The 12,214-nt window shown below is 30.8% G+C and overlaps 1 non-coding gene across 1 annotated transcript; it reads right to left on the reverse strand.

The window, feature by feature from the left end:
* Window positions 1–8,227: 8,227 nt before the first annotated feature.
* On the reverse strand, window positions 8,228–8,301 carry TRNAT-AGU (transfer RNA threonine (anticodon AGU)). Its single transcript has one exon. It is a non-coding gene; the product is annotated as a tRNA-Thr (tRNA).
* Window positions 8,302–12,214: the final 3,913 nt, after the last annotated feature.

The following is a 12,214-nucleotide window of genomic DNA, read 5'->3' on the forward strand; positions in this document are numbered from 1 at the left end:
TACATCGTCAAACTGTCCTGAGTTTATGAGGTGTAAGTTACAGGTAGAAAATATCCCGTTTGTAACGGTATATTTTCATAGACTCACAGAAGTGAATTAAAAATACCTTTTTCTTTTGATGAGCAAAGATGTGCCTTGAATAATTCCCGAGACACCTTCGTCGGAAATGATAATATCCTCAGTATGCTATCAGGCTCACACCTTCCGGATACATTACCACATTTTTGTGCATCTATAATAGAATATTTTCTGATCACGTTTTTTCAGATTCTTGATATGAAGCATTGGTAATTCCCATACTAAAACCTGGTAGAGATAAATAAATCATGTCCCTGAAGTTGTTGTCCTACCGTGTTCACCAATACCCTGTGCAAGATGATGGAACAAATGGTAAACCGTCACCTAGTGTGGTACCTTGAGAAAAACACACAAACTGCCCCCGAACTATGCGGTTTTCGTCAAAGTAGATCATTTATCGATCATTTCATTAAAAATGCTTTCCTACTTTTCGATATCCACGCCACCACTAGTGCCTCATTGCTGTAATTTTCGATAAGCAAAAGGCATATGACACGGCCTGGAGGAAAGCAATCCTAAATAAACTGCATGAAAGGAGTATATAATGAAATCTCCATGCATTTATCAGGAGTTTTCTCAGTAGTCGATCCTTTCGAGTTCGAGTTGCAGCAACCGTATTCGAAAAGTTTACACTAGAAAACGGAATACCTCAGGAAAGCGTCATAAGTATTACCTTGTTTTCCGTAGCCATAAATATTATAAAAAACTGCGTACGAAAGCCCGTTATGTGTTCTTTATTTGTAGATGATTTTTCAATTTACATTGCACCTAGAACTTAGCTACTGACGAGAGGGTGCGCCAAACCACAATAACCCGTCTAGAATCGTGGTGTAAAACGACTGGATTTACGTTTTTTTTCCGGAGAAAACGAATTCATTTGATTTTCATGCTTGAGAGGAACATGTTGACCTTCAACTGTTTCTACATGGTGAACCAGTTGAAGCATGCACGCCGGTTAGATATTTGCGGTTGTGGTTTGATCTACGACTAACGTGGGTAGCACATTTAAAGGAGAATGTAAAAATACTAGCCATGCTGAGAGTTCTACCTAATACTCGTTGGGAAGCTGATTGAGTATGTATGTTGCGCTTCTATCGAGCTCTGATCCATTCCCGTTTAGACTATGGATGTGTGGCTTATTCGTCCGCATGGACGAATAAGACACACATCTAAAGATGCTTGATGCAGTCCATCCTTCATTTATCCGTCATGCTACAGGTACATTTCACTCAACCCCCATGGTAAATCTACAGGGGGACAGTAGTAAGCTATCTCTTTGGAATAGACAAAACCAAACGATATACTCCTTTGTAGCTCGCATTAATTTGCAATAACATCATCCTACCTTTGGTGCGGTTTTCTCCAATCAGCACATTAATCAGTATGAGAAACGGCTGGGATCTACTGCTCCACTAGCCATCAGAGCTCATCAGCTTTTCTTATCTCTAAATATACCTAGAGTACCTGCTGATACTTATCGTTACCTCCCTTGACGGCCTACCGTCGTGAATTTTTGCTTTAGCCTCTGTAGGTATCAAAGAAAAGGACAAGAACCTTGTTATTTTACGAGAAAAGTTTTTTTAATACTGTAAACAGCGTGATTCTTGATGGTATAATTTATACAAAAGCCTCTAGACATGATAACTCTGTTGATTGTGCTTTTGTGGTTGCCAATAGAACATACGTGTTTGACTAACCCAGCATTGCCCGTATTTTCGTCGTGGAGATATATTCCGACACAATCTGATACGTCCTTATTTGTTCATATTGCATGAATGCCTTGCAGGCAATTAGTACTTCAGACACCCTGTTGTCTGTGATACACACTCTGTTATCTCTGAAATGACTCCGCGTAACACAACCATGAGTTTCTGCTGGATTCCTCAGGCAATGAACGCGCTGATCGCGCCGTACAAGAGGCCTGTCTTCAGCCTCCTTTCGCTAATCGCATTGTTTCGAACAATCTTGTCTCTTTTATGAAGAAGGTAGTTCGTAACGAGAGGCAAAGGGAACGGAATACTACTATCTACAATAAAATTCGTCCAGTGAGGAACACTGCATCACCGTGGACCTTTTCATAACTGTCGAGAGGAGTTTATTATTTGTCGTTTGCGAATAGGGCACACTAAACTTACTCATAGACTCCTTATGAATCAGACCGATACACCTGTCTGTGTTCGCTACGACTGCAAAATAACGGTATACCACATCCTTGTGGACTGTATCTGTTATTGCGTCACAAGTATAAACGTGGAGCAAAAATCCAAAATATCTGAGGCAAAAATGTATTGATGTTATCTAATGTCTTAAGATTTCTTTAGGCCATGCATCTGAAATATTCAGATGTAAATATTGTAGATTCAATTATTTGATTTCAACTGTAATATGCAAATATTTTTGCCTTTTGACGTACTAAAATTTTGTTGTTAGATTTTTAATATTGTACCTGGCATACTGCATAGGCTTTCACATCTTTTTAATTTTTATGATAAATTTTATTCTTTAGTCATTTACTATAGTAATTTTGTGTCCGGGCACTGATAACGACACCTCGCTGTGCCGGGAAAAAATGTCGTCGTAGTACTGCTTTAATTATTTTCATTATTATTTATCATTGGAATGCTTAACCTGAAAGTAGAGAATATCAATTGTTAAATATTTCATTAATAGTTTTTTTAAATTAAATTAAAAAAAAACTATATATATATATATGAACACATGCATACCACATGCGAGCGTATTTTTTTAGAGTGGTCTGTCTCTTTTTTTTTTTTTTGACAAATGTTTTTAACATTCGATGATGATATAGTAGTTTAAGGCTATACAATTTTTAAAGACTTTTGTAGGAAAGATTCTTAAAATTTTTAAAGCAGGATGCTATTATTTATATGTGGGAATATTTTTTGTGATGTTATGCTTCCAGCAAAAAAAAATGATCACTGAAAATAAAATAATAATTTTAAAAAATTTCTTAGGAAAATACTTTAAAATATTCAAATGTGAATTTAATAATCTCTTGAAAGTATTTTTGTGATTTACCATGTAAGGATTTATTTTTCAAATTATAAAAATTAATGCACATAGAAATTTGGACTATGTTCGTAAGTCTTTGTTTTTTTTTTTAATTTTAATGGAAGCTCCGTCTTGCTTTATCAGAATTTTTTTTTTCATTTAATTATTTCAAGTAAAATAAAATATTACAAATACAGAAGTACAGAAATTTAAAAAAAATTTCATATGAAATGTTTTTGGTATTCTAATCAAAGTTTTCTATATTATAATTAATAACAACTGGTCCTCCAAAAAATACTGGTTTTATCAATCTTTAATAAATCTTTTTTAATTTTACGTAAAATTAATAGTTCCCTATGTTTACGTATTACCTGTTTTATTACTCACATTCGAGAATAATTTTCTAAATACATTATTAATTAATTTAAAATTGCTAAAGTTTGTAGCCTACTTCATCAATTAAAAACTTTTTATGAATTTTGTCACAACGCATAACTTAGTAATCAGCGCTGTAAGTTTTGTATTTAACCATATTTATTCAGTTTTTTGCTGAAATTGCTGTAATGATGCATGCTTTCTTTTAGAGTTACTGTGTGTTTTACATTCGTTTTCATGAGTAATTTTCAGAGATTTTGTTGTCGTTTGTTGCTATTTATACCTATCTAATAATGAGTTTTTATCGGGTTAGTACCCATAATGTTGAACGTAGGAAGTACAGATAGTATTTATGTAACGTAGTGGTAGACAGTGTGGTTCACGTTTACAACACGCAGTGCAGAGAGGTGTTTGCTGTTAGTGCTTGCGCTGCTGCTGCCTCTGGTGCATGGTAATCAATAGTCTGTTATTAAAAGCTCCCTCTTCCTACTCCTCTATGTTATACTAAGAGAGAGAGAGAGAGAAACCAGCATTGTTATTGCCTGCTTATCAGCTGATGAATAACAATACGCAAACCGCGCTCACCAGGGGGCACTGCACTCCACTGTCACCCACAAAATCCCTATTCCAACTCTCCCTTGTTTCGTCCCTGTACTCTCTCTTATATTCCCATTTAATTTCAAGAAATTATCTCTGGCCTGGACCCTTTCCCCTTTTATCATTCGCCTAATTCCATTTTTTTATTCTTCCAAAACCTATTATTAGAATCTCAATATCTGATACATCATCTGAAGTATAATATCCTGTCAGAGCTGGCTAATAATATAAATAATAAAAAAAACTCATTAAGTTATAGAAACATATTTCTATTTATAAAAAAGAAACCGTAGCAAAGGAATCGTTTATTAGAAGGAAACTTGCTACTAAGTAGAAAAGTGTAACGAATAAGAAGAAACGTCACGTGAAGTGTTACGTTAAGAGCGTCTTTATTATTATTATAAAGCATAGCAGTTACAATAGAGATAAATGAAAGGCTGGAGGCATTTGAAGCGTGTATATGAAGACGAACAGGAAAAATTTTAAGAGGATGGATAAAGTAAGACAGGATTATAGCAATAGATGATATAAAGAAAAAATAAGTATCAAATAGTGTAACATATAGAAAAAAATTAAAAAAAAGAAGATATAGCTATGTCAAAAAGTTGCCTTATTCAAAAAACCTTACGATGATTATTATCATATGGCTATGATAATCTGAGGTTTTCAAACCTCAGATTATCATAAAAACTACTTAGGTTTAATTACTTCATCTTAAATAGTTAACTTAATAAGAGATACACAAATAACAGACTTTATATTAGAGTAGACTGTTAAAGATAAAATTAGTCTTATGAATGTACATATATATATATATATATTAATGATCTTGTGTTCAAAGCACGGTTTCACTTCCCCAGTGATACAATCAACTGCTACACAAAGGAGACCGTTGGAGGATGATATCGGCCAGTAGTTATTGGATAACGATCAGTTCCTTTCCATAAAAACCAGATAATAACAAAAAATTATTACTTGACAAAATAAAAAAATTCTTTCCAAGAATGGTTTACTACCAATCATGTACGTAATATTAAGTTTTCGTTACACGTTGAGTAAAATAATTTAAATGTTTTATTTTTTCTTTTGACTGATGAATTAATTCATCACAGAAGCTAATTTTATACTTTGATTTTTCTTCGTGAAATATGTAATTATAACTTAAAATTGAAAGAAAAGTCATTTTAATGGATTTGAATTTTTTGCTTAACACCATTTCTGGTGAAATAAAAAACTATGGTGCAAGAAGCAGCAGTTAGAGATGTTTTATCCTAAATTATAAATTTTTGTATGCATATTCGCCATTTTGTGAACAAAATAAAGCGATAACAGCTGATTATCATGGTTGAATTTAAATGTTCAAATTCTACTGATGTGCAATAATAACTTCGGGTTAGTAAAAAAAAAAAAAAAACCTGAAGTTACAATTTCACATTTTCCCAAGTACGTCTGTGTCTGAAAATAAATGTTTTTTGTTCTTGAGGATGATTGGCTGTGACATTTTCGGAAGTAATTATAATCTCAGGATACTAACAACTCGCGCCGGCCTCCGTGGTGCGAGTAGTAGCGTCTCGGTCTTTCATCCGGAGGTCCCGGGTTCGAATCCCGGTCAGGCATGGCATTTTCACACGCTACTTGTCATTCATCTCATCCTCTGAAACAATACCTAACAGTAGACCCGGAGGTTGTGTCTACCTAACGGTAGACACTTAATAAACAAAACAGAATTTTGAACCTAGATAAACCTCTACCTAGATAGACAACCCTCTACGCAGATAATAGAGATCATGTTTTGGAACTTGAAAGGAATTTTTTACAAATTATTTAGATTTAAATAAACATGAAATGATCGATCTTGTGCTCTAGTTTCTCTCAAAAAATGTTTTAAAAAAATGCAAAATATATAACTTATAACATTGTATAACAAGAAAAATGCTTGGGTTAGTAATTCTGTGAGCAGCTTTAAAATATTTTGCAACCGCAAAACACGATTAAAAATTGTACAATTTATAATTAAAACAATTCACTATAAATTCACTCTTTGATGAAGAAAGTTAATTACTGCGCAGTTAATAACAATTTTCGATAAAATTCGATAAGGTTGAAATATCACGCTACCGAAACGTACATAAATATGGATATTATTAATTTTAATTAACCGCTCAGCTGTTTTATTAATTACGTGAAATTACTTCAAAGGTGGTTTGTAGCAACGGACAAGTTAATTAAGTTCTCCGTATTTTACGTACTTTTAAAACTATAAAGAGATCATCAAGTTTAATAGACAAGGGTAGTAAGGTTTCCTCCATTTTGTCCGGACATTAGGCAGCAGGCAGCCTTAAACAAAGTAGGGTACCGGAAAGGACAGGATGACAATTTGTAAGGGGGCTGGTTGGTAAGATGACGGCTGGTATGGCTGGGTGGTTAGGTTTGTAGGCGAGGAGGGTCGGGTCGGACCAGTAGCTAGCAGTGATCTTGAAGCAGGAAGCATTAGCCCGGAGCCGGAGGTCTAACCTGACGGATTTCCTTAATTGACTCCGCCCCGCTTTTCCTTATCTCTTTAATTTCCGTTTCCGCCCCCTTTTGTTCTTCTCGGGAAGAGGGAATCTTTCACCTATTCCGTTCCTTTTTAGCTCTCACGTTAACTGCCTTTCTCCCTCTTATATTATCACGTTCACCTAATGTAAATTACATACTGCTCGTTCAGTCTTTATTTATTCTACCACTTATTAGAAATGAATATAATAATTGCTTTCCATTTGATCGGATATAAAGTTTTTATAAACGACAGTATCAATGTCACTTTATAATTTTTATTTTTTAGAAATTAGAAAAAATAATATAGTAGTTATTTTCTATGGTAAATAAGCATTAACTTTGTTTCTCATTCAAGCGATAAAGCTACGTAATAGAGTAAGAAAGATTTAGGGCATGATCTTTGATTTGTAAACGGTTTTAATTATAAGTATCACAGTACATGTTTTTTTACTATGATTAATTTAATTAAAGCAAGAAGTATAACAAACTTTAAAAATAAATCGCATATAAATTTCAAATTTTAGAATTTGCAGTCAAATTAAAAACGAGCAACTACCAACAACTTTATTGCAAAATTCAAAAACATAAGATTGGAAATAGAATTGAAAAAAATTATTGTTTTTCATTCAATTAAAATTTGGCTGTTCTTATGAACGAATATTTGTTCGAAATAAGCGTAAAAGACATCCTAATAAAAATTAAAAAAAATATGTAGTGCAGCCTTGAGATATATCGGATACTATTGAACGTGTCTACGATTTCTTGAAATATAATAATACTTAGCCTATTATTTTTTGTTAAAAATGTTTCAGTTACTTTTAAAACTCTTTACCGAAAAAAATATTTTGATTGTGTAATGACTTCAAGCTGTCTGTCTTTTCACAATTACAATCCAAATACTAAGTAATGGCAACGAAATAAAGTTTTAATCATTTATGTATCAAGTAACAATTTTTCGCTGCAAAAAACTTTCCTTTCGGTGGAAATTAATTACAACGGGAACACTTGAAGCCTTTGCACAACAAAATGCAGAATTAACTGTCAAAATATGTAAAGTCATATTAAGAATTAAAGTTTTTAAACATAAATATGTAATTTTTCGATTTCATGATTAATTTTCTTTCAGAAGAAAAAACGCATTATCTTACTCTATTATTACAGATTAGTTATCTAATAGGCTAAGTTATTACGAATACGTTTTTAAGCCAGCAATTGATGTCTATTTTTATAACCCCTTTTTAAAAACAAAAATTGTTTCATTCGTTATTTTAATTAAAATACTTAAAATTTTTAAAGTACAAAATTTATTGTCTTCGTAAAAAAAAGATAATATTTTAACTATACAGTGGTTTTAATTTTACGGAACAGTTTTTTTATACTTCAGTAAACTTGTATTACTATGGATTATTATACTAATGTACGGTTAAATAAATGAAATTAGTAGATAGTGGTTTGAAAGAAGGCTGTATTAGTTTGACTAGCAGATTTTCTAAAAATAATCACAATGTTGTGAAAAAAAATACTTATTGAAAAAAGGTTGAGTTAAAATAAGATTTTTACTGTAAAAACGTTTAAGAATTAGTATCATCTAAAAACCATATCAACTTTAATAAAAAAAAAATGGGAGAGGCACCGGCGAGATTCGAACTCACGATCTCCTGTTTACTAGACAGGCGCTTTAACCAACTAAGCCACGGCGCCTTCTGTTAAAGTGGCACGTTATTTTTAAAAATATTTTTTTGCGTTATTATATCAATTAGTGATTAGTAATGTCTTGCAATACATAACAACAGCTGTTTTTTTTTTTACTCCCGCACGTAAAATTACACCATCAAATCGAAATTTAATTTTATTTCATCAAGATTTAACTATTTTATCGGTTTTAATTACATTCATACTCTGTATAAAAAGAAAGTTGCATATTGTTTCTTAATTCTAATTCAGAATTTTTTTTTAAATGAATATTTAATTTTTAAGCTAGTTAATCCTTAATTATATTTTTTCTTATCGTCTAAAGTATTATTTACTTCCTTTTATATATTTGTTGTTTTTAATGACAATGCATATTTTATTGTTAGTAATTAATAATTTTACTATGAACTTCTTATTCCTATTAATTCTTCCTGTTACTTAATTATCTTCCTATTAATCTATCTTTATATTTAATCATCTTTATATTTCTGCAACCTTTTTTTTTTCTTTTAATCCGTCAGTCGGTTGATTGGTTTTATAGAATAATACATGCTTGTCTGTTCTGTGCTAATCTTTTAATCACGACATATTTACTACACCCAGCATTCTAAATTACCAGTTTAATATTTGCCACTCTTTCTCTTACTTCTAAAAATCTCTTTATTAATAAATTAACTAAACCTGGATGTTTTAATACAAGACTCGCATGCAGTTCGTCAGTTTACAAACATTTATCACAACTGCTCTCTCTTATTCATTTTAAATTTTATTCATTAATTTTCAACATCTTCCTATATCATCGTCTCTATATACTTTGTCTTTCTGATTTCTTATTCTTCATGTCTCACTATCGTAAAGCGGTTACTCTCCATGTAAATATTTTCAAAAATTTATTTTTAGTATTAAATTTATATTTGATATTAGCGGATTTTATTTTGGCTTGAATCCTCCCTAGCTATTTCATAACCAATTCGGATTACGGGTTCTGACAAGTTTTCTTTAATTCCTTTAAGTAAATTTCTGTGTAGTTTCTTTCGTATTCATGGAATGGTTCCCCATTCCTACTCCATTTATGAACCGATTTATACAATATACTTAATATTATGTACTAATTTATAAAATATTGTTTCATTTTCTTCTTTATTTTGTTGAAATAATTATTACGTATTTAATAATTATTAAATTTTACGTATTGGTTTAAGTAGTAGCAAGAGTGCTTTTTTACTTCTTTGTAAAGAAAGTATTGTGATCGCGAAAAATTTCATTTTTCAGATTTCAACGAAAATATCTATTTTGACCATCGCTGAATCCATTTTGACTATTTTCGGCGTGACGTCTGTACGGTACCTATGTGCGTATGTATCTCGCATAACTCGGAAACGATTAGCCGAAGAATGTTTCAATTATGGATTTATGAATTTTGTAACATCTAATCATGTGCACCTTCCCTTTTGATTGCAATCGACTGAACCAAAAGTGTCCAAAAAAGCCCAAAATAAAAAAGTGGGTTTTGGACTTTTTCTCAACTGCAGTAATAAGCACTCATTGAGAGTTTTTTAACCATATATAAATGATCCTTATTTTCACTGGTTCCAGAGTTATAGCTAAATATGATTTTAATTAATGAAATATTTGGATCTTACAAGGGGAAGGCACATTCGTTCGAATCAGACTTCATTTTCTTTTCTTTTTTTTTAAATTTAGATATATTCATTATTAATAATTATTAACATCTGATTGTAAAAAAAAAAAAACAACGTACGAGGAATTTATGTAATGTCCAAATCAGATTTTTTTTATATAAAATTTGTAAATACGTATTGATTTTTATTTAAAACTACATCTGAGGATTAAAATAAATATTAAATAATAATAATAATAAAATAGACAAAATTACAGTGTTTTAAATAAAGATGTAATCTTTATACATGTCAAATACAAAAATATATTGCGTTATTACTGACAGAAATTTTATTTGTTTATGATGTATTAAAATGAAATTACTTTTAGAAAAAAGTGAGTACTAAATAGCGCTTTGTTCAACCCTCACTGCAATGAACTCCATGGGGGGCCTTCCGTCTGTTCATCGTACTTTACAATTCTGTCTTCCTCATACAGACGCTAGTGAAAAAAAAATTACTGTAAAAAAGAGTTTAATTTTTCAGCACAATTTGAATTGTTTTCTTTTTTCTTGTTGATATATGATTATTATTTATATCCAACGCGATAAGGTGTTAAGTATTTTTTTTCGTAACGAATTTTTGGTTCTTCTTTATTTTATAAGTACATTTAAAAATTAGTTATGTGGAAACTATAATTAGGATAATATGAGATTGGATACAATGTTGAGTAAATTTATTAAATCCACTTGTTCAAAAGAAATTATTTTTTGGGTAAAAATATCATCTTTACTTCAGTTGTACAATTCTTCTTGTGTTTGGGTAGTTTAGTGATAAGATTGCTTTTAACAGGTTGCTGAAGTCTTAATTCAAATTAAACTTTTAATATCCTGGGTGAGAAAGATATCTGAATTAAACAAATCATTCTATTTTCTAAGAAATTTTGAAATTACCCATATTACTTTTCATTATATTTCCCAAAATAATTCAAAAATTATATAAATAAATAAATATATATATACATAAGATATTACCAGCATCTTTTTTTTTTTGAGCACTTACTTAAAACTGCTATCTAATTTATCTGATTACGTAGCTTTAGTAATTCATTAAATTTTTAGTCATTTTAAAATGTCAAATATTGCTTCGTCCATATATATAAAATTTGTGAGTTCGTATCTCCGTTGGGCTAAAAAATAGATAATTGTAATTGTGCGTCGTTCTATTTTACTTTTGATAAGCAGAAGAAGAAACTATGAATAGTAATGATTAAAATGATAGTAATAATTTTTCTTTAATTTTCATCAACCTTTTTGAGGACTAGTTTCAATAATGAAATAGATTCTGATAGGTTAAAAAAAGAATAATTGCTGAATGAAACACGATTACTATCGGTGTTTTACCGTCGTTACAACGTAATTTATTAAGAATTATGCTATTCAGAATTTGTGCTATTCAGAATAGCACTTATATGTAAATAAAGGGAATAGTAAAGACCAGTTATAATATTTTTAATTATTTGAAATTAACATAAAAGTAATGTGTGCGTAGTGAAAAGAGTCTAGTGGTCACGTTCTTGTTTCGATATTTGTTATCCAATGTTTGGTGTTTATTGTTACTTATGAAACTGGTTGATTTAAGTAGTACTTAAATCAACCAGTTTATGATTAGAGTTAATCAGTGAATGACTCTGTATTACATCTGTTTTACAGATGTAATATTTATTTTCTACTTAATTATTTACACCAAAGATAAGATATTAATTGATTAATGGTTTATCGTTCTATCATTTTGTAAAACTGATCATAATATTACTTTAATCAAGTTTATTTTCTATCTTAGTATTTAGATCATTAATAAATAAAAAAGTCTCCTTGAATGATCGTTTGTAAGATAGATGTCATACGTAAATTAGTTCACATATAATTTATCTAGGTAATTTTTTATTGACTGTTTTTTACGTCAATTTTTAATTTAATTCTATCTGCATATGACCTGAAAAAAGACCTCGTAATTTATATATTGCCCTGAATATAATTGACAGGTATAATTTATAATAATCTTACAAGTCCACAAACGCGTGCGCACACACATTACTTGTACGGTGTTAAGGTACGTATAATAATGTATACTGCGCTAGCGCGGGAGATTACTACTGAATTCAGAAGAAAATGAAATGCAAGTGAAAGTATAATGAGCATCCAGCGGTTGTATAGTTAACAGGGGAGGTATTTGGCTCCTTAGCTTGCCAAGAAAATTTAATATTACATTATAGAGAGAAGAGATATCTTGGCCGCAGTCGT

Source organism: Lycorma delicatula, chromosome 2 (genome assembly GCF_047948215.1).
Source record: "Lycorma delicatula isolate Av1 chromosome 2, ASM4794821v1, whole genome shotgun sequence".
NCBI lineage: Eukaryota > Metazoa > Arthropoda > Insecta > Hemiptera > Fulgoridae > Lycorma > Lycorma delicatula.